Source organism: Zonotrichia leucophrys, chromosome 4 (genome assembly GCF_028769735.1).
Source record: "Zonotrichia leucophrys gambelii isolate GWCS_2022_RI chromosome 4, RI_Zleu_2.0, whole genome shotgun sequence".
Classification (NCBI taxonomy): domain Eukaryota; kingdom Metazoa; phylum Chordata; class Aves; order Passeriformes; family Passerellidae; genus Zonotrichia; species Zonotrichia leucophrys.
In genome coordinates this window covers 15,138,489-15,162,901 of record NC_088173.1, presented here as the reverse complement: position 1 = coordinate 15,162,901, position 24,413 = coordinate 15,138,489, and the positions used below count along the sequence as shown (strand labels likewise).

The window sequence follows — 24,413 nt, the reverse complement described above, 5'->3', positions numbered from 1 at the left end:
CCTCCAGACTTTGCTACTTCTTACAACCTCCAGTATTTCATCACTCTCCCATTTCCATTTTGATAAAACAGTTGTTTATGTAATTTATATAAAATTTCTAAAGATATGAAATAAGAGTATAATTTTGAAAATACTTGCAGGCCTCTGATCCTTAGGTTTTGAAAGATATTTAGAGACTTGAAAGTCACCCCTTTTGTGAAAGAGTAAATCTCTTCCATGTCACTCCTCAGGATCTGAGCAGGAATCCCCTGGTTGGCACTACATCCTTGCTCCTACCAACAGCTGCTGGTTATTAATGGCTTCACTTGCTCCTCTATCCACACAGAGGAGTCCCCAGATGAATGAGTTAAATCTGTATGTTGATATTGTAGTGAAAATCTTTTTTTTTTTTTTTTTTTACATAATTATTGCATAAATTTGGTTGCTGAACTTTCTTAATGGAGAAGATAAAGGAAAACAAAATAAAGTAACCTTATATTTTCATATCAAGTAGGTAGATTTTTGGGATTTTTTTTAGTTCAGTTTCGGGTTTTTATTTAAGGGCTTTTTGGCTGTGATTGATTTTACATTACATGAATATGTCAATGAGCACTGGCAAAAAAATGCCTCAGTAGGATTGCTTTTCAGATCCAGATACATCTTTGAAAGATGTCTAAAATGACATGTTTGCAGTAAAATATACATGGCCGGGTGAACTTTTCTGGTCTTATCTTGCGCCTCAGTAATTTTAAAACAGAAACCAAAGCCTTTGTTCTGATAAACTAGACATCTTTCTAAAATATATTTATTAAAATGAAATATTCAAAGAATCCAAAGAGCAAGTATACATACAGTAAATGTGTTCTTTTTCTCCTGTGCATGGTTAACTTCCATTCATATTAATGGGGTTAGGAACATGCTTCAAGCAGAAAAGACTATAATTTTTAAAACCTGAATATTTGAATATTGAATATTTGGCTTACTTAAATTTATGTTGTCTTTTTACTACAGGAGGGAAAATTATTTTTTGGAAGGTAATGTTTCTTTTGAGTTAAACTCTTTTATAAAAATCCTTATCCCTGAATTCTCTTGTGAATATTTTGAGAAATATTTTTGAGCCTTGAGAATGTTTGAGAAAACATAACTATATAGCATTTTCATAATTAAAGTATTTTTTTAGTGGTATTCTGAATATTGGCTAGGAATCAAGGTAGTTGTTGCTGACAACCACTCTATCAGAAAGACAAATTCTCACATGATTTGTGAGAAAGTCTCAGAAGTATGTGTGTTTGTAACAGCCAATGCAGATGTGATACTGCTTTCAAATACACTTAGAAGTTTAGATGAGTTGAGGGATAAGAAAACTATGACTCAAAGGACCTTGTTTTGTTGAAAATGTAATAGAATTGCTATATCTGTGTACTTTCAATTCACAGTATCTTAATAGGATTCTATAATTACTCTAAATTCCTTATTTTCTGCAGTAAAGCTCTTTTGTACAAAGAAATGACTTCATAAAAGCCTGGCACCATGCAGTGGTGTTTTTTTAAATTCAAGAATCCTAGCTGATCTCAGAAATGGTGATACTCCAGAGTAAGGAATATATTATAATAACTTAGAAGTGTACCTCATTTGTATGAACTCAATGCTTTCATTCTTAAAGTTTTTATTAATAAAATCATCTCTACTCAATAAAAAACCCAAAATATATAGAATCACTGTAGTGTAAAGTCTGAAAATTTTCCAATTTTCATTCAGTTTTCACACTCTTTGAATGAAATACTTTGTTACAGAGTGCTTGATAGCAAACTGCTTATACATTTTAATGGTTAAAAACATGCCCTTGAACTCTATAGGGCATGTCTGAAATCTATGGCATACATGTATTTCCTTTATGAACCTAGTTAGGGTTGCACATATGTCTATCTTAAACATTTGTGGAAGTGCACACAGTCTTCACTGTTCAAATATGTTTTCATATATTTAGTTCACTTTTTCTTTCCAGTGGAAAGAAGAGTGATTTAAGTTTTTCTTCTGTTTCTGAAGATTACCATGTATCAAAAAGATTTCATTGATTTCAGTTTGTTTCAGTTTGTTTTCAGTAATTTAAGTTTGCTGTTACCTTTCTGAAAAGCTGAGGTGGTTAAACATAAAGCATGGATGATGCATACCATGACCCTTTGGCACAGAACAACTGGTAGTGGCTGTTTATATGTGCAATAAAATTGTGATCAATCTCTGACACTTACTACAGACTTCCTGCTGCTTAGAAATGTGTACAGTAATAGCATTTGTATGTTTTCTGTTCCCTTAAGAGTTCAGTATGCTGCTTCACAGGAGCAAAGAAAATTAGAAATAACATCACCAACACTGTGATAGAAATAAATAAAATAGCAATTTGTAAACTCTTCCAGACAGATCTTTACAAATAAATGCAGGAGTCTCTGTGCATAGGTATAATGTAAATATAACTTAGTAGGGATTATGTTTATCTGTTGTGTGTATAAACAGTTATTTCATTTTATACATTACTGTTTAAATTGTAAGAACCTGTCCTTTTTCTTTCTTTCCAATAACTAGACCACAAGAGACACCACTTAGTACAGCAGATGAAGCTGAAATTTTAATATCTTTAAATTTTAGGAAGCTGGTTTGGGGTGTTCCTATTTTAAGTATTTGAGTTCCTATTTTAAGTATTTGAGTTGGAAGACTAAAATTGATTAATCATTTTGTGAAAGATAAATTCATAAATTTTGATAGGACAATAATGAGAAAAACTGGCTGGATTGTAATTTATTTTACCTTTTCCCTGTGGCAGACAGTTAATAGTTTTCTGGTATAGGTGAATAAAAAAAATGAAAAAGCACACAAACACACACAGAAAAACAAACCACAGATGTAGGGACCATACAACTGCTTTATCAGTTTAGAAGAACAGAGAAAAACCCAAACCACCATATTCTAGTATCAGTACAAATTAATCTAAAGGAACCATGTGTAAGATTCCCATAATCCATCACCTACTTTTCCTGACATTTCACAGAGATACAAAGCTGATTATATGCACTGTAGAAAAGCATGTAATTCTTTACTTAAGTCTTTTAAATGGAATGATTAATTTCTGTCCTTACTCATAGGTTATGTCTGCAATCTTGATAAAATTTGAGTTACTGAAAGCTTCAATTTATTTTTAATGCGTAGAGGATTTACTTATGTGAAATCAAACATGAGAGTCTGAGGAATATCTAATGATTATATCTATTTTCCATATCCAGTCTAAAATCTGTGGATGTCTGTGGGGAAGAATTTTGTATGCATGTTGCAGGTGAAGGGTCACTACAATGCTATACATACTATTTAATCTTACCTTTTGGTCCCATAATTGCCCTTTTTTTTTCTTTAGCTAACACAGTGTTTGAAATTTAAATCTGTTTCAATCCATAGAAAATTTAAAGTATGTGCACAAAATAGCACTCCAAAGTATTATGCCAGTATTTTAGTTGTAAATAGGTCTTGCACCAATAATGTTAGCTGCTGTAATGAATTATGATGAATAGGCATACAATTGGAAACTGAATAAGCTTTTCAAGTATAGACAATGTTCCTGTAGTAATTCCTTCATGCAATTTATTTTAGTCAGTATGCACTGTGTTCCAGTGTGGTACACAAAAGCCATTAAGGGAAAATATTTGGTACTTTCTTCATCCTAAGAGTGTGATTTCCATGCAAGTGAAATATAAGAGAGGGCTTGGTGTTGAGTCACACTGCTATAAAGGGTAGTCTGTACAGGGGGTCTCCTCTTTGGTTTCTCCTTTATTTCTTCTCCCTTTGAATGCCGGGCTTCATAAAACTGCATAATTACCATGTTCTTGAACCTAAAAATTCCAATCATCATAATAGGAAATATTACTAACCTCTACTAACAAAATTTAACTGCATGAGTCCAGTGCACATAGAATCATGGAACAGAATCCTTAAAGTTGAACAAGACCTCCAAGATCACCATGCCAACCAAACCATATCACAAAGTACCGTATCCAGTCTTTTTTGATCACTTCCAGGCATGGTGACTTTACCATTTCCCTGGGGAGTTCATTCCAATGCTTGAACACTCTTTCAGTGGAGAATTTGATTCTTAGATCCAACCTGAACCTTGCCTGGTACCACTAGAGGCCATTTCCCCTTGCCCTGTGACTGGCTGCCACTAGAAGGGGCATATCCCCAACTCACTATAATCTTCTTTCAGGACTTGCTAGAGATCAATGACGACTCCCATGAGCTGCCTTTTCTCCAGGCTAATTGGCCACTGTTCCTTATGTTCCAGGCTATAATGCTTGCTTTACTGAAGGAAGCAAAGGTGTGCACCTTCCCTATCAGATGTATGCAGCCCATGGACACTCACTCGATTATTCTTATGAAGGTCATATCTATTCCTTGCTTCTATACATTTAGAGTACTTCCTGATTCTTATTGTTGGCCGTTCATGCTTTATGAGGAAGAGTGTGGGATCTCAGCACCTCAGGACTGAGGTGCCGAGTCACCGAGACCACCCTTGGGGGGCTCGGGAGTCCTGGAATGTTGCCAGAAGTGTCTGGTGGCTGGACTTTGATCCTACACAGGAGACGACACTTGTATGAGGATAGGAGGATTTCACCGGAGTGAATGGTGAAGGGATTAGTTAATTAGAGAGTGAAACACAGGATTTAGGATTTCTGTACAGGGGGGTTTAGAGAAGTAAGATGGAGGAATTGGGGCGTGTCCTGTCCTTCTTCTTCTCCTCCATCTTCTGTGGTGATGGTGGCACTTTGGGATTGGTCATTACTAAAAGTGCACTGGTTAATAAGGGTAAAAGGTATTGGGGAAAAATGATAAATATTGTATACGTAACTTTGAGTATAAAGATAGGTGACGCCTGGAGGGCAGGGAGTGTGCTCATGGCTGGCTGCTGAGCAGACCTCTGTCGGGCCGAGAGAAAATCTTTTAGATAAACAATTAATAAACACCGAGACCGAGAAAAGATTTGAAGCCTCTTCTCGTCCTTTGAAGCGCGGGCTGCCCCAAGGCCACCCCGGGCCTTTCCAGGCCATCCAAACAGCCGAAAATCGGACAGAAGAGGAGGTTGCCTTTTTCTGATACAAGCCTAATTATTGTCATCCCTGACTGATCACATCCTACTCTTACTAAAGTATAATGCATTCTGGAGAGGCTCCTATAGTAAAATAGCCATATATTCCCATGTTGCCTTTGTTTTATTTATTAAGTAACACTTTACAAAGTGCCTTCTACCATTGCGCGTTAGCACTGGTTTCCAGGCTTTCAGGGAGTAAGATGTTGCTCATGGTAGCAAAAATCTCTTGATTTAAGATGAATATAAAGTGACTGTGAGTGGAGGCAGAACAGCAAGTTTGAACTTGCTAATATACAGTTATCAAATGAAAATGTGGATGTTCCATAATAGCTTTTACCTACAATTGTTTTCAGAAACACAGTGAAATTCTTCCAAACTGTATTTTTTGCACTTGCAGCAAGTGTGTCTATTTGAATACATTAGCCATAAATAAGTGAATACAGTTAATTTAAAAGCAGCAAAGTTACATGAAAGTAACAAAATGGATAAATCCAGAATTAAGTTATGAACTGAATTAAAGAAGCTAATTGAGCCCATTTCATTCAAGGAAAAAGCTTTTAAAAAAATAATCAGTTCACATGTTGAAGGGGAAGGCAAATCTCACTTGAAACTGCATCTTCTTTACTTTCCTGCAAGTACCTTAATTGTAACACCTTCAGACATTGACTTTGTTGGTGTCTTTCCACTTCCTTTGCAATATATAAATATTCATTAGCATAGTAATTAGAAACTTGTATTTCCCATGTAAATTGGTTCAACAAACAGGGAATAGAATAATTTTTACTGTCTCTGTCTCATTGAGTACATGAATGTTTATTGAAAGTAATAAGAAGTTTCATCAGGAGAGACAGCAACATACTTATCAACAAACTGCCTATAGTAATAAAGATAAAAGAGTTCCTGGAAAATAGGGGTTAAATAGCCTTCAGGTAAAGCTGAAATGCAAAGGTAAGATTTCAATATAATTGTTGATTTTTCAAAAAAAATGTTATTAAGCAAAAAGTGAGGAACTGGTGCTGTGGTGTGTTTTTAAGTTCGTTAGTTTGCCCCCCCCATTTTCTGTATTACTTCCTGCTGCTACCCTGCCAGTTATGTTGCTATGGAAATGAAACTGCTCCTCCCTTGGTTTCTCTTATAAAGTGAAAGTTGTTTCTTTCTTGGGGTCAGTCAATCACTCTTTTTCTCCTCCCAGGTTTCGAGAATTTTCCTTTCTCTGGGAGGTATGGTTGGCTGTAGCCCCGGAGCTCCTCTTATGATTTATAACAGTTGGTTACTTTAGTGTATCAGTTATGTTTCGTACCTCCAAATATGTATTTCTATTGGATAGCCGGGTTTCCCTGCCTTCTTCCCCCCTTTTCCCTTAAAACCCTCTCCTGCCCCTTGTTCGGGGCCATTTGCTGGGTGTTTCCCCTCCTTTGTTGGTTCTTCTGTAATAAACCGACAGTTTACCCCAGCAAGTGGTCGCCTCCTAATTCGTCTCTCACCGCGCTGCTCCGAGCTATCCCCCCAGCTCAGCCCGAGGCCAAAGCCGCCGAGGGGGGCTGTTTTCTGATGCGCAGGGGCCCTGGCCTTCGCCCTCACCAGATAGCCGGATTCCAGGGCCGTTCACGCCCCCGCGCAAACTGGAATCTTTTTTTCTCCTTGTTTCTGTGTTTAGTATCAGTGTTAAAGTTTACTATGTCAACAAAAAAATTAGTTCATTTGATTTTCTTTCAGATGTCATTCAAAGAATTTAAAAAATCTTTTGCACAGTTCCCTAGTTTCATTTTATTCTAATATATTGACTTCCCCAGTTCTTTGTAGTGAATATTCCTCTACTGAGTGAAAAACACAGCATATATTAAGTTGGAAAATTTAAGGTAACAGGTAACAGAAGGCATCCTTAATACTGCCACAACATCAGAAATTAGTATCACATGTTTTTAAACAAAACTGTTCTTCGCATTATGTATAGCTTTCAAAAGTAGAGACTGTTGTCAGTTCATTTTTGTGGTACAGTATTCTTATCCCATGTAATTTAACATAGTTTAGGCCAATTGTATTGGCAGAAAACTGCATAAAGCAGTTTATTTTTTTCTTTAGCTTTTTAGAACAAGGTAAGATCAGGTGTATGGTAGTGGTTTACTTTAATCTGGACCCTTAGAATCTTTGGGTTGCATTATAGATGGAACTTGGTGTAGCCCTTTGAAGATATTAAAAACTCCACATGATTATGTTCTTGATCAGCAAGCAATTAATAGAGAAAACTTAAAGAATGAAAAAGACAAGAGAGCAAAGAGGATTTTGTATTTTTTTTAAATATGTATCGTACATTTTTCCTTTACACATGTACAGCAATTGGAAAGGTGACTTCTGATAGCTCATGGGTCATATACCTGAAAGCAAAGGTTGCAACTAAGTCAAAAATCTGGCAAGGTCTTTGCTTTGGCAGGAAGAGACATTTTTCCCTAAAAAATAAAATAAAATTAAAAGTGTGAGTACTTACAGAGGAGCTTTCAAAAACACTTCTAAAGTCCTAGGGGAGAAAAAGATCTGTAAAAATGATTAATGATTATCAGGCATAAAATAAGTGTTTTTAAGCTCTGTCAACTTTGCTTTTCTAATGAGGACTTAGCTGCTCCCCAACTAAAGCCTTTATCCAAGCTGTGTTTTGTATTTCATTTAATCAATGCTTTGTATAGAGACAGTTACCATCATCATAACCTTTCAGTTCTTGTGTTTTGGCATCTCGCAGATTTCGTATGCAAGTTGGGGGCTCAAGGGAAGCACATTTAACTGAAATGTCCAAGTACAATTTAGTGTGTGATGTAGGGTTATAGAACTCCTCTCAGACTTGCTTATTGTTGCAAAGAGAGCCTTTGTAATTACTGGGGGATTATGGCAGAATATGAAAGACCTTGAAAGCGGCTTTCGTGAAGATCAGGAATGTGTTCTGCACAACCTCTGAAACAATCAGCTAGAGTAGTGAAGCAGAAGTATATTAAAATGTGAAGAGTTCACTGAAAAGGTCCTGATAGAAACACCCAATTAAAGAAGTAAAAACTGATATTTCAGATTGTGAAGGATTCTCACTTTGGTAAGAAAAAAGAGCCTTAGAAGAACCAGAAATGAGATGACAGTACAAATACAGTGGCTTTTTCCTCTTTTTTCCCAGCAACAAAAGTAACGAAATTTGAGTTTAATGTTATATAATTAAGAAGAATGGAATTGATGTTAGTTGTGCTGGTACACTGCTCAAATTATTGTGTGAGATTGCGACCAATAGTCCAGGAATGATGGAGTTTCTTTTTTTCATATGTATAAATCAGTGAAAAATTTTGGGTAAGCGTATTGTGCAACACACCAACTGTCTTATTATATTTCACTTCTTAATTAGGTTTCTTTACCTAATTATGTTTTTAGTCACAAAGCATAACTGTGTGGTTTTTGAACTAATTTCTCACCAACAAAGTTTAGTTTTTTTTATACCGAGCTGTATATTTTTACTTTGTCCTTCTCTATTTCAGAGTTAAAAAACAACAAAACCAATAAAATGCAAAAAAATTGTCTGCCTGAGAGTTGTTGGTGAGATTTTTGTTGATGTGGTTTTTGTTGATGTGGTATGGGGCTTTTATTTCAGATAAAATGTTGTGTCCAATCATGATTATGGAGGATTAAGCCATAAACCTTCTTTTCTGTGATGGAAGCTGCCTTGCCTGGGAGTGAGTTTTCCATTAATGCTTTTTTCTTCAGTAATGCTGGAGTTGAGGCAAGTTTAGGTGAAATATTTTTCAGTAGTGAGCAGGCAGAAAAATCATACAGCGCTTTTGGAAAATTATATCTGTGAATTTAACAAATACACTTGTGAACTGAGTTTTTTAACAGAAGTAATTAACAAAACCTTAATCCTTTCCAGTTTACTTGCATATTGAATGCATTATGATATTTTCACTTTGAGTATTTCTGAATAACATGATGAGAAACACTTTTTGCTATGATTTGTTTGATGGTTTTGCTACAGCTTGATCCATAACGTATTAAAAATATTTGAAGCCCACTTGGCAATACTTTTCTTCTGTAAAATACTTGTTATGTAGTTGAAACAAAATTCTACAAGTGTGTCAGTTTATCCTTTATGTGAAAGTACCTTTAGATCTCTGTATATTTATAAGCAGCTTGGTACAATAGCCAACAAAATCCAAATGACAATTCCCACTATTAGCAACACTGACACCTGCTCCAACTGTCAGTCATAAGAGGATGATCTTCCCCATAACACCTCCTGTTTACATATCTGAGCTAAAACTAACGTTAATGTTATTAGTACACAACACTTTTCAGTAATTCTTCATTTTACATTACACATCAAAAATGCTCTCACAAAGCAGATTTATATTAAGATTTTCTTTTTGAGTCAGTTGAAAATTAGGAATTTCCAACACTAAAACTTTATTCCCCCTCCCTCAAGACATTTAACTAAAAAATGTATCAACTTCTTAACTGGAAAAGATATTTCACTTTTTTGGAAGTGCTGAGGGGAGAACCTAACATGGGAATCGTAAAAAGTTAGACTTCCCACAAGAAACAAAATTTATGCTAATGAACATGTTCATTGGCAAAAAACTAGATTAAAAAATGTATATAATTTACTCTTGTTGTTAGCTGGAAAATTTGAAAATATTTTATTATTTTTGCCTGCCCTCATATTGTGGAAAAAAAAAAGTGCTATGTGAAAGCAGCAGCATATTCTTACATTCTCACTAGGATTTAAATAGTAACTGTGTGTGCTTTTAAAGACCAGCAGACAATAATACTGTGTAGGAGTGGCCTAAAAATGAGTATTTCTGAATATGTAACATTTATATATTAGGCAAATTAAAATGTTGGAATGATTGTATTAAGCTATTTCAAATTAAATTTTTCAACTTCAACAACCTTTTCCTGTTGAAACCGACTTTGTGTTTGAAAGATTTACATCCAGTTTACTTGTCATTGTTATCCGTGGAACTTCTGAATGCCATCAGAAAAACATGAAGGTTTTAGGAGAGAAATATTGATAATGAAAGAAAAATAAATTTAAATAATGTTCGGGTATACAGTGAGTCCTTAGATCAGTGTTGATGGCAAGTACTCAGGAATTCAGGTTTACTTTTCTGTTTTTCAATAAAATTATTAAGCTTCTCATAAAACAGACTCAAATGTGAGTTTGGAGACCCTATATAATAAATGAAATACAAAATACTGCATTTAAATAGGGGGCTGACAATAATGATATAAGAAATAGGAAAATACCAGTTCCAGATAAACTATACTGAATTCTTTTGTGTCAAGATATGATCTCCAGAAAAAAAAAAATAAACGAGCATAATCATTGCTTTCTTATTAAAAGTATGATGAATATACTTGGAACAATTTGAAAGTGAGCTCCTACTATAATATTTCTGTCTCATCTCATAGAATTTTAGAATGTAATTCTTAGAATAGTTCTTAAATGGCAATTACTCTTAACTCCACAAGGATTACTCTGTATGTGTACACTATATGTATAGGGCAGCTTCATACATGCAAAAAAATTTAATTTAGTCTTTAATTGGGAGTCTAATCAGAGCCTGCCAGGAAGACAATGTTTTGCATTAACTATCTGAATATAGCTCTAGTGAATAAATTGATTGCTAGCAATTTAAAAAGCTGTCAAAATTCAGACTGATTTTGTGATGACTTTATTTTTTGGTTCTGGAACAGGAATAGATTCACAAAACTAGTGAAGAGATAACAACTGTTTCTCTTCATCTTCCCGTCTCCACCCACTCACCTCTACCCCCGCAAAGTTGAAGATCTCACCATATGTTTTTTAATGCAGTAACTCCTATATATAAGAGACTAGGTTTTAAGCCCTTCCCCCTGACTGAGATTTAAACCTTTATTTTCTGCCTTCCAAGGGAATCACCTAACCACTGGATATTCTGCAGGGGTATGCTCTCACCTGAACTATCTGAACTGCTACTTTGACCGAGCCGTGTGCCTCCCAAGTGAATTCTTTAAGCACCAGACCAAAGAGTCATTCGCTCTCTTTGACTCAGTATTTAAATAATCCATGCAGAACAGCTTTTTCCATGGGGATCGAGAGAAGCCAATTATAGATTTCTCACTGGTTTAAGAACTCTTTTGGGAAAGTGAAAATGTGGGTTCAAGAATGTGCAGACAAGGTCTTGAACCTGATTGTCCCACATTGTATATCAGATGAGGCCCTAACCGCAGAGCTATTGAATAAGTGAAGAGAGGGGGGATTCTCTTTACTTCCATGAATGATTTACAAAGAGCGTGTAAGCCTAATCTTTCATTTCCAGTTCTTTAGTTTTGTGTTTAAATAGCTTCTGAAGAGTTGCCTATGTCTCTGGCAAGTACACAAATTAATGACTGGAGAAAAATGCTGCTTTTGGGAATGCAGAAAGATAGTTCTTCCCCACATTTTTTTGTTTCTAAATATTTTCTGACTATTTCTGTCCATTCCAAATGAAATCAAAGTATGGTTTTCTTTGTCCCTAAAAGCATAATTTTAGTTGAAGTGTAGGGACATTGTAGAGGAGGGAGAAGATGACTGGTTTTTTTTCAATACCCTTTCTGTAAAAAATCCTAACTGAAAACAATTTACATAATACTTAAAGCCCCCTCTCATATACTTCCATGTGTCCTAACACTTCCCAATTCAAGAACCTGTACTGAGCTGAACTAGCATGCCTCTATTAAGGAGTAGTAGAACTTGCTGGCCACAAGTGCTTATTTCAATTCAGACACAAGGATCAATATGAAAGAAACATTGACCATTTATGAAATGAGTCATTTTTCTCTACCTTTTACAGTGCCAATGGATGTGAGGAAAAGCCAGAAAAAAGTATAGGGTTTGTTTGTTTGTTTGTTTGTTTGTTTTTTTAATGGGGAATAATCAAGCTAGAAAAATCTTACCTGCAAAGGTCAGCTGTTGATCTCTTGCAGGAAAATGTCTTAGTCGTAGTGTACAGATACAGAATAGGTTGTCAAATATTGCAAATATTCACAGAGTCATACAGAAAGTTCTTTGGTACTAGTTTGGTACAGAGTTCCCGAGTCTTAATTTAGTGAATGATTTTCCCTTCCTTTAGAATTGTAAGAAAGGACAAGAATGGTAACATGCAGTTCCTTGTCTAGAAGGAATGCTTGGTGTTAATCTTGATTTCCAAAGCTTTTGCTTTATATCAGTGGAGTAATTGCCAAGAGCACAGTGTCCTTCCTTTTCCTAGAGATATACACTGGAATGATCAAGACACAAGCTGAATAACCAAGTCTAGTTCCCTAAACCTTTGTGCCTAGTTTTCTTCAGCCCTCCCTTTCAGAAGTTTACCCAGGAAAACAAAATCCATTCCTGTTTTGATTACACATATTCACGGAGATTCCCCATGCATTTCATGGGGGAAGGGAATATTCTCTGTACGTTAAGAAGGTGGTTATGCCATAGTAGGTGTTTAGGCAGCCCCGATGCCCTCACTTTAAATGAGGAGACAGTTCTGAAATAGATTTATGTTGCTTGTGCTTTTTTATCAAATGCTGATAGGAAAAGTGCTTGAACTCAGAGTTGCTCATATGTATCATTTCTCCCAAAATAATGCATATTTCTGGAAGACTTCTAACCAGAACACCCAAAGTTATCAACATTGTTTCTGGAAGAGTCAGGTGTATTTGCTAACTTTTACTTTGTTGCTTGTTGACCTTTTTGCAAAAAGATATAGTGCAATGTTCAAGCAAAAGCTATTGCTAATAGAACATTCTGAATTCTATTTTTAATTAATCATCTGTCTTTCTTGATAATGCTGGACCTTCTTAGTCCATAAAAGTAAACCTAGTTTCCATTATGGACAAGTTGGGATATTTCAGCCAATGTGTTATTTTTAAGACTGAAAATTATTTCTGAACTACAGAAGTAAAAACAATCATAAAATATAAATAGTCAGTCTATTTCTTTCCTCTGACCTGCATGTTCTTAGATTTAAACTGTGTATTAAAAATGGTAAGAATTTTGATAATAATTCTTCTGTGTCTTGTTTCATGTCTGAGAATCTTCTCTTACTTTATGGATTTCACAAAATAAGAAAAAATGAATTTAGCAGTATTCCAAACAAGCATTCAAGATACAAATCTTTAAAGTGATTCTCCATTCATATGAAGCAGATGCAAGTTTGAAGCTTTAGTACATGACCAACCTCTGTACTGCGTGCAGGGTTTGATGAAACCAGTAACCCGACTGTGAGATCAGCAGGGCACGCAAACCCAGGTGTGTTTCTTCTGTCCTGCCCAGTCAGCACAGTGGGTGAGCTCATGGCAGCTGCAACCAGATGCAAAGTTAACAGAAACAAAGGAGGAGAAGGTGCTGGAGAGATCATAAAGCGATTTTTTTCAGTGACTTTTTTTCTTTTTTTGTTTTTTTTAACCCCCACAAAATTTCTTTCAGGGCATCCCTCAGCCTTGTGTCTCAAGATTTCACGCAGTTAACTCCCACCTGGTACACAGTTTGTATTCTGTATCAAGTCTGTGTCTTCCAACCTAAGTATTGCACTGGCATTGTTCAGATAAAACTTTCTTCAATAACAATTGCCACCTGAAATTGTTTTCTTACTTCATCTCATATCAGAATACTAAATTTGATACTCAGGAACATAATAAAAAAAAACAAACCAACACCAAAAACAAAATACAAACCAAAAAACCAACAAGAACAAAACAAACCCAATTCAAAAACCTAAACAAACTCCAAAGTGAAACTCTTGCAAACATGGGAACATTCCCTGGCTTATTTTTCTCAATACCAAGGAAAATCTCAAGAATGAAAAATGAAAATATGAAATAATAAATAAAATAGCTTAATTATGCATTTTTCACAAAAAATACATTAAGCACATATGAAATTATAATTATTTGTTCTTCATAAGTAAGAAATTTTAAAAAAATGTATTAGTGGTCTTAGGATTAGTTGATCAGGTGCCTTTACTTTTTTGCTTCAGAGTCCATGATTTGGATGTGATGGAGCCTTATGTATTTGTCTGGTTTTGTGGCATTTATTAAATGAGTTATTCTCCAATTAAATGAGTATTTTCCAAAATGAGCTTCCAATCCCATAAATATGAAACAGGTGGAATAATAACACTCAGTGCTTGAGTTAGTTTTTCATTTATGGACTACTGAAATATGTTGAAGTACATAGATCTTTATTTTCTGTGAAATCATGCTTAGATTCAAGAGAAGGGCATGTTCACTTAAAAAAGTCTTGCTCAAACAGTAAATTATTTTGGTCTCAAACAAGAAAGTGGAAATATATGAAAAATGCAATAATAAAATATTTCTAACAAGGCTTTTTAAAGTGGTTTATATAAAGCAGACAAATATTCACCCTTTCTAGAACTGATCTACTGCTGTTAAAATCATGAATATTTTTCTTTTCGACTTGCACTTCTTTTCTTTTTCCTATAAAAGTGGGGCAGAATCCACATTCACCATGAGTGTAGAACTGAGACTGTCTATTACATATTCCCTACCTGGATGTCACACAAGGGCCACTTAAGTCACTTCAGCACCAGTCAGAGATGCTCAGAAACACTTCTGAGTGCTTTAATTGTTCATCAAGACCTAACCCTTTGAACATTGCTTTAAGGCATATTGGCTCTGCTCTTGAGTCACTGAAGCAAAATTGGAGCATCTGGATGCAGTGTCAAAATAGCCCAGGGAGCTCCAGTGCAGCACCCAAGTGGATAATCTCAACACAGAAGACAAACACTGCATTAGCGATTGCCGGGAGGCTACAGTTCATCTTCCTCTGAAATACAATACAAGAAAAGTTAAAGGATGATACTTTTTTCTTTGTATCTTCTGTTGTGTGAACAAAGAATCAAGCTGTGTTTTGATGTTTTGTCAAGTGTTTGGCAGCATTTTCAATTCTTGTTTGCCCTACTAATCCACTGATTTTTTCTTTTCTTTGGATAAAGCAATGAATGTTTTTTACAGTTTATGCTGTATTGGATATGTTAGTGCAAAAGAATGTATCCAGTCAATGATGTTGCCTTTGAATCAAAGTATTGAATTAAAGTAGAGGAAGAATAAGTATGATAATATTTTAGCTGCCTATTAGTACTATAACATCTAATTATGCTCTCTTTACTTGTACCAAATTTTTTTATAATTCTGTGACCTATGTGAAATAATATTTTTTTGCTTCATTTGCTTTCACAGATGGCAGCAAAACGGCATTCCATTGATTGAAAAGAGCATTGTAAGTAACTCTTTTTGTTTCCCCTGTTGAATTAGGCATCGCATTTTATTTTTCTAAATCTACTAATTTTTTATCTTGTGGATAAAACTGACTTCTTCCTTGAAGACTGGTGAACAATTAATACTCTGTGAGAGCCTGTGAGACATCTGGCATGTGGCTACAGATACAATTCCCAAGCCAGATTTCTTTTGCCATCGGCAAGAATAGTTTATGTAAGGCTTAGGCCAACGGGTCAAGAAATATAAATGCAGAAGCATGCTAAACATACCACCTGACATCAGGCTTTTCCTGGAACATGGTTGATCTGTAGAGTGCAGACCAGAATGAATACTGGAGTGCAAAAGTGGGGCACAGCAGCATATACAGTCTGTTTCCTGACTTCTTGATTTTCTGACCATGCATCTAGGATTTTATTCATATATGTGTAGAAGTGAAACTAAATACAATCAGAAGCATAAGACTGATTTGATGATTTGCTATTTTTATTTGATTCAGATAATGCATTCAGATTGCATTAGATATATGTACATAGAACCCTAACGTGCAGTAAAATAATTTGTTCAATGATACTAAAAAAAAAGAATCTCTGCTAAGCACTCTGCTTCACACTACTATTCAAACTATTCACACTACTCTTCTAAATACATTAACAAAATATATTCCGTTTGGAACATGTCAAGTAAATGGCTAACACTTTTTCTAGCATGTCTAGCTGCCATTAATTTAGTTAGTATTCATTGTAATTACACTCATCATAATGAATTAATTTAGTATTAATGTGAATATTATACAACTTTTTAGACAATCCATTATAATTCAGCAATAATTAATGTACATATTAAATGAAGTGTTACTGCTTAGTGCTATGATAAAGCCATGTTGTTTCATTTGAACAGCTTTAGAGGAAGTTACGTTTAATCTCATTGGTATTCCAATTGTTGCCAGGAGATATTTTTCAATGGCAAAGGGCAATTATCCTTGGGAGACTTGTTAACTTTTCAGTGAGATTCCATTTTTGCACTTGTCTACTGATTCACCTATAAGATACTGGCATTTGAAGCAAGATACTTCATGGACATGATAATGCAAAAAACTCATTGAACTATCCTAAAAGCATGAAAAATTTCTGACATTTCAGACAGTATCCAATAAAAGATGCCAGAGTTTATAAGTGAAGTCCTATAGCACTTAGGTTTTATGATTCTTCTTCCCTTCTGCCCTCCAAGAGTAATCCACAACTGAGAAGTAAGTATTTTAGATGTATCACACATCAACAGGATTAGGTGCCTCAGAGGCATCCATGGCCACTTCAGCCAGCTGCCTGAAAGTAATGACATGTGGAAACATAGCAAAAGAAGAATGCCCATATTGGATTAGGGTAAGAATTGTCTGGACAGCATCCTGTCTCTAGGCAGTGATTATAAATATATGCCCAGGGAAGGGTAAGAACTAGAAGTAGATTCCCCAGCCTCCAGTAGTTTTAGCTGATGAAATTTCATCAGATGTATGTGGTTTCTAAAGATCAAAATTTTGTTGTATTTTGGGTCCCTGTATCTACTCCCACAAACCTGTTCAAGTCTTAGAACATGTATGAGTTGTATGGGTTTACTACCCTGTTCATTTTGTGCACAAAGAACTTTTTGTTATTGTTGTTTTGAATGTGATTTCTTCTATCTTAATTTGAATCTACCTTGTATTGGATTTGATTGACCTGTAGTCAATCCATTCCCTTTATGCCACCAGTGATTTGTCAGCCTCACCTATATCCTTCTTTGGAGATGGCCTCCTCAAGAGAAGTATCCTACACTGTGTAGAAGCTGTTCATCTTTCTTGCCCTGTTTTGGGTTTTGCATGCTATCCATTGCTTTCTAAGTGTGAGACATTCTTAGGTTTATACTATTTCAAAATCATTCCTTCAGCTTTTCCTTCTTAGTTTCTTACTGAATACTAAGAATAAATGGTTATGGAACTGTGGGCTTATTTCTCCATGGTGACTGTCAACTCTAGGCCCACTATGTTAAAATTCCCACCTTCCCTCACCCTCTCCTGTGTACTGTTTTACGTTTATTTGCAGGGCATTTATTCTGCTGGTGTTTTGCTTGTCACTCAGGCTTCTGGAATTCTACACTGTCTGTCCTTGTCCTGGCTAACCCAAATAACTCCAATCAGGGACATTTTTCAACAGCCCTCATCCTTCTTCCTGGATTATTTATGAATGTTGAACAGCACAGGCCCTAGAAAAACTCTTTGAAAAAGTCCAGCAGCAATGTCTCACAATTTCAGGAACTGGATCTTTCCTCTCTACTACTTTGCTTTTAAAGTCTCAGTTATAAATGTCTGCCTTCTTACCTGCTTACTTTTATAATAGCCTTTGTTGAGAAACTCTAAGAAAACCTTCTGCAAATCCAAGGTAGACTCCTACTGAGCAACTCCAGGCAACCAAATCACTCACATTCATGTGTCTGTTGAATGAGAAAAAGTGCTTCAGTAGTTCTACAGAGGAATATTTTTCCTTTACAAAAGCCATCTTCACTTGTCCAAAATATAGCATATTTATCAAATGTCCAACTTGAATTTTGTATTATAATTTATACTAACTTGACCAATATGGACTTCAGTATATTTAGGTCTGACAAAAGACACTTTTTCTTTATATCTGCTTTTTTAACTTTACCTTAAATTTCATTTTCACTGCAGTTACATCTTACAGTTCTCAGTACCTTTGCAATTCTAACATTGCATTAGATGTGAGAGATAAATGCACCCTCGCTTGCCAATAAGATGTATCATTTATGAATTTCTTATAACTGTTTAGTGAAAACTATCTTTCTAATAATTTGTAACTGTTCACTTTCTCATCACTTCCTTTCTCAAGCTGATATTCCCACTGAGAGTTATTAGGATACATTATTACACAGCAAGCAATCTTTACCTGTAATTTTACAAAATATGTCAATGTCATGCTGGTTAATAAGAGTTCACCTTATCTATGAACTTCTGACTTTGTTTCTGCTGATATGTTTGACCTTGGGCTTAACCTATACACATCGCACTTCTGTTGAATTTTACAGATCACACGTAGGCTGGGCATTCCTATTGGTTATTTCACACTTAGGAATGGAATTAATTTTTTCTATCAAGTAGTGCATTAATAAAACAAATGCTAATAGTTATGAAGTAAGTATTAATATGAGAGAGAGAATTAGAAACTATTTGGGACGACCCTAGATCTTTAAAAAAAGTTATTTTATTATTTCAGAATAACAAAAAATATTAAAACAAATGGTTTTGCAAACTACCTTTTCTCAATTGATGTGTTAATAAAGAATTCAATCTCTTTACTTAAAGTAGACCAGCAGAGTCACTGCAAGCACTGCCCCTTGTTGAACTCAACAGTTGTCACTTGTGAAGTGTTAATGAAATTTTTGTCCTCTTTTTGTGTGGCAATCTTTTCTGTCTTTCCAGTGTCAAAGTACCCTTCTCTCTTTCTCAGGCAAAATCAATTCACCCAGTAGCTAGCTTCCTGCTTCTGTATAAAGCATTAAACTTTAAGTAGTTCAAATCAGGTCTAATGATGCTCAGCTGCACAATGTTTAAGTTAACATGTTCAAGGCTTGGCTTACTCAAGTAAACCAGATAAGTCTGTTCTCAGTACTGCTTTTGCTATTGCTGTATACCTTCCAGGCGTCGGTGTCATCAAGATCTTTTCTGTTTAGATATGACTTCAGACCTTCTCTATAGAGGTCCACTAATTCTTTCCTACAGACTAATGATACTTAGTTAAAAGTAGTCTTGTCTACCTTATCATTATTTCATAACATGGCATTAAAATATTTTTTTCATTAATTAATGATCCAAAGTATTTAGATCCAGTTACTGTTAGGGACTTATGACCCTGTTTGCAGACATTCTGAACTCCAATGCTTGAAATGAAAGGGAAGTGTTGACTCAAAATTGTTGTAGAGATACCATTACTAACACATAGAGCTGGTCAATGTTTCCAAAATGTTTAAACCTTTCATTCTGGTTTTCCTAAATAGATGGTACCCTATTTAAAACACTATTTTGTCCTTTCTCGCAGGGAAGATTTCTGTTTCTGACTATCTTGACAAGTGGCAAAACAAAAAATTAAAGTTTCAGTGACAAAATTAACAGCATTCAATTTTTTTTTGTTGAAAAAGTGCCAGTTTTTAGGAACAATTTAATGTATTGTATTTCACACATACTTTGGGGGCATTCTCTATGTGTTTTTTACTAATGCTTATTTTGTGGTACACACAAATAGATGTTCAGTCTAGGCTCACGTCTATGTTTCTGGTATGGACTAGCTGAGACAGATAAGAAGAAGGCTTTTCTTTTAATTTATATTTTTTCAGGCAATAATTCTTTTTTTTTTTTTTTTTTAAGAGCTACATGGTATTTGGTCATCTTGTTTCTGTACATTTGCAGATTTGGTGTCACTCTAGCATTTACTCAATTGGTGCCTTATTCAACTTTTGCGACCTTTTAAGTTCTATGTTCGTATTCACAGGTTTTCTTTTCATGACTGATACTGGTGTTTTCCTTTCTAAGTTACCTTCATGGTGCCTGTTCTGGAGCTGTCCTTGGGGAAAATGGGATTAATTCAGTGGAGACTGGTCTCTCAGTGGTACATCTGGTTCTTCTTTTACAATAGAAAGATGGAGAAATGCCTATGTGTGAATGCTCATGAAGAGTATATGGAAATATATGAATTCAGCTCTTAATCCAACTAAAATATATTTAAACTGTGATAGTCTCAAATCAATTTAATTTAAAGGAATTTTAAGGAGCCAGGTTCTGACTGGGATCCCAGCAAGGAGGATCAGATTGCAACTTGCATGTTGTGTGCCTAGTGCTTGAGCATTCTTAGGAATTGTGTCCTATTGCTTTCATTTAAGCTTTTCATTTCAAGATTAGGACCTATCTCAGTAAAGGAATTAAAAAATAAGTGCCTAAAGACACACATTCTGAGAGATATGCAATATTCCACACTTCAGCCCGGAGCCCTTTTCTGTAGTATTGTTTAAGCTCTCGGAAAAATAGTATTTACAATGAGAACCTTTAACACCCTTTTACCGTGTTTGCTGGCAGGCACTGATTTAATGCTAATGTGACAGCTAAGATTTTAGTGAGAGACCCTTTTATTTCTCTAAGAGAAGTGTTACACATTCTGAAAACCAGACAGATTTTTCTGGCCAGTGTCTCCTCACATTTGTGCCAGTAGGGATTTGCTGACTACCCAAATTATCTTTCACAGGATAGCACATGTCTATCTTATGCAGAAATGTTTATCATACTTTTTGACATTTTTCTAAATAGTCATCCTTTTTTAAAGAAATAAAACAGACTTTGTTGTTTTTAGTAAATGGCTATGTAATGTTCCCCCAAAAAACTGCCAGACATAAAATGCAAGACATCAATGTAGGATGAGCTTGCATTCTAGCAAATAAAATTATATTTCTTAAAATATATATTCACAATTGGCAGTATAAACTTCTTGGAGGAAAAAAAAGTTAAATTACAATATTATAATCTCAATAACGCTTATAATGTTAGAAGTAGTAACATTATAAGTAGTAAGTAGTAACTAGAGAGCTTACTTTAACAGCTTATGTTAAAGTAAGCTCTCTAGTATTTCAACTACTGGATGAAGTGTGTTAGGCTGTTTGTTTTTGTTTGGTGTTTTTTTTTTGTTTTAAAGAAGGCCTATTTCTGTATCTATACCTATAAACTATATTGTTTAACCATACCTGTGGTCAGACAGAAATTGTTATCTCTCACACCAGAACTCTACTTTTTATATTGTTCATCCTAATAGAGATTTTCAGTTTTGTATTTTTGAAATGCATAACTGCACTTCTTTTATGCATATGCCATTTCTTTAACCTATGTTGTAGTAGTTTCATGTGGCTACAATTGTATTAAAGGAAATATTGATGTAGAATCTGAGGGGAAGAAAGTGGAAAAAGAAGAAATATAGTACAACTATATTCCTGACTTTATTTAACAAGAAATGTAGATTTGCTTCTGGGTTTTTGTGTTCCAAAGGTCATGTATTTGGCTCAAAGGAGAATTTACTTGCTGTAATTTCTGGGGTTTGGGGGCAAAATTAAAAAATTTTTTCTATTTTCCACACTAGCCTTTAAATGCCTTAATTGAGTAAAGTGAACATCTGAACCTCTTTTATTGTACATCCACCAATTATATTAATGTGTTTCTATTAAAAGTGATCCGTTCATTCTCATATTTAGTCAGTTATAGGGCCACAGAAGTATATGGAACACTATAGTTAAATATCCCTGTATATTTACAGGTAATTTATTATTCTGAATTAGAATCCATTTATATTTCCAAAGTTTTTGCACCTATAGGAAATGCAGATTAAATTTCCCATTTGTATGAAAACTGATATTTAGAAGTCCTATTTGATTTCATCTTAAAATGGCATTTCAGTTAGGCAGTGATTTGTGCATTACTCTTTTATAATTCTGCAATGTTATGTTTTCCAGAAACAGCAAATAATTTTCTGGTTTACTATTTGAGTCAGAGTAGAGAGATTATTTCTGCTATTTTCACCTATATCTTCAATATTATATCTTTTAATTCGTCAGTGCTGTGTCTGTAGTCAGTTATCTTGAAAAGTGAGATAAAATACTCTTATCTGTGATAATAGTGAACCAAAACCACCATGTTTCCTGTGTTTTGCAACTCTGCTGATTTTTCTGGTTTGGATTTTTAAGAATTGTTCATTGAGCTAAACATTTTTGATGGAGATGATGGTGGAAGTTATCCATTGATCTGGGAATGGGTATGGTTCTTTCGTGGTTTTTTTTAGTTGTGTTTCTCAACAGGAGAGACTGTGAGAGAAAACATTTCATTTCATATCAAATTCCCCCATGATTAAACTCTTACAACAGTACTCACCAAATTCCCCCATAATGAAGTTATTACAACACTACTAATTCAAGCCCCAGGTCATTATGAAACTGTTACTTTTACCTTGATGAGATTATATATCCTGAGCTATGAATACAGGCAAATTCCTATTACACCTTGCTTCCATTATCTGAAAGGCATTTTTTTTACACTTACATTTAGTTTATCTGGTATTGTGATTTGGAAATTAAAAGATCTACCAGAATTTTTAACCTATGAAACAAATTCAGTGACTGCAAATGTAACCTAGAACATACCACTGCTTCCTCAGGTTAGCAGTATTCATACTTGCTTACTGTTTTTTTGTTTCGAGTGATGCATCTGCATGTGAAACTGTTAGGATTCAGCTAAAACAGATACTTCAGAGGTGCCAAATGCATGAGGTGTTACTCTGCCACTCCTTGTTTAATGCATAGTTGTGTGTTCAAGCATAGCCCTCATTCAGAAGTACTGTGGAGTGGAGCCTACCCTGTGGAAACACTTGAAAATGTAAAACTACCCAGAGGTTTCAAGCTTGCAGCAGTTATCAGTCTTCAAAGCAGCCTCTGCCTCAGACTAGGGTACAAAACAAGTGGCTGGCAGTGCAGTATTGTTTTGATTTGAATCCTCCAGCTTTAGTTCATATTTTTTTCTTCTTTCATGTGTTAAGTAGAGGTATGTACGACATTTTTGCAGTAGAAAGAAAATGGCATTGAAAAACCTTCTTGCAGTCAGCTTTGCAAAACTCTTGGAAAACTCACTTCTGATGGACATCATCCTTTCATGCTTCCCTTGTTGAGACTGCTTTAAACAAGTTTCATTTATATCCTGCAAACTTTCACACCAATTCATAACATAATTAAATTAGACCCAGAAGTTCACTAGCCAAGCTAAGCCTGTTTTCAGCACTATCAGAGGAAAAATAACATATTTCAAAGAAAGATTACTGGCTTTATAACAATTTTTTTCTAGAGACAAAAACTCACAAACCTCTTTCCAGTTGGCTTTGTATTTACAATGCTTCAAATAGGTTTTATTACTGAAACATATATGCCGAGGACAAACTGAACATTTAAGAAATATGTACATATTTATGCAGTTAAAAAGTTGAAATAACTTCTTCCATTTCCTGTATTGCCTTCTAAGCCAGCTGTAAGAAGAGAAAAGTAAAATGGATGAAATTTCATGATCATCACTGAAATATTTCCTTTTCTTCTGAGAGGCAGGAAGTAAACTAGGATTAACAGATGAGGGAGTTTCTGTTATGTTATTAATACTATTCTATTGAATCATTGAAGTGAGAGAGTAGTAGAGCAATAACTGACCACATAATCAAAGTAAAATTCCCTGCTTTCTAAATTTGATTATTCAGTGTAATTTCTTTTATAATAGAGTTACACTAGAACTTATGCAAAATATGTTGATAATAAGTTTGATAGAGAAAGAACTGGTTTCTGCATGTTTCTCCCCTTTTTAAATTATTCTAGATTCTATTCACACTTCTGCTTAGTAATGGTAATAGAAAATACAAATGCAATGGAAACTTATTTCTTACAAAGTTAAATACATATATAGTGGACTCAGAAAATATCAAACGATTGTCTGAAATTTTTTTCCTGCCTCTTTCTAAAGATAGTTTACAGCAATTTATGGTATAGTAATTTATGCCCAGAGATAACTAATTTGTAAAAGCTCCTTAAATGTTGCCAGTTCCAAAATATAACTTCTAATTGAATATTCTTTGCAGTGACATAAACCTGCTTCAAATGTTCCTGCTCTGGTATAGTATCTGAGATGTAGCAATGCACATCACTGAGTGTACACCTACACAGAGAGTTCATTTTTAATTTTTATTAAGCCTATTCTCATTTACCTGCAAGGGTTTACTTGCATATAAGTAACTCAATATATATCAGACCACATTTTTATTTAATGCCTACTTAATTGTGAAGACACTTTGACTTTAATATTATGCTTTAAAATTAACTCTAGTGAACTGTGACTGAAAATGATGTTATAGGTTATTAGGTATAATCCGGGAAAAATAAGCACTTAATCTATATTATTTTGCTATTGCTGCAATGGATAGTTTGGGAA

The 24,413-nt window shown here is 34.8% G+C and overlaps 1 protein-coding gene across 28 annotated transcripts in view; it reads left to right on the top strand.

Moving 5' to 3' along the window:
• Positions 1-24,413, top strand: part of TENM3 (teneurin transmembrane protein 3) — a 1,296,489-nt gene that overhangs the window by 416,237 nt on the left and 855,839 nt on the right. For 27 of the 28 annotated variants that reach the window (XM_064710586.1, XM_064710587.1, XM_064710590.1 and 24 more), the window contains one exon: positions 15,341-15,380. The exons of the other annotated variant lie outside the window; for it this stretch is intronic. The gene's annotated coding sequence lies outside the window, so the exon portion shown is untranslated. The remainder of the gene's footprint in view (positions 1-15,340; positions 15,381-24,413) is intronic. 28 annotated transcript variants of the gene reach the window in all.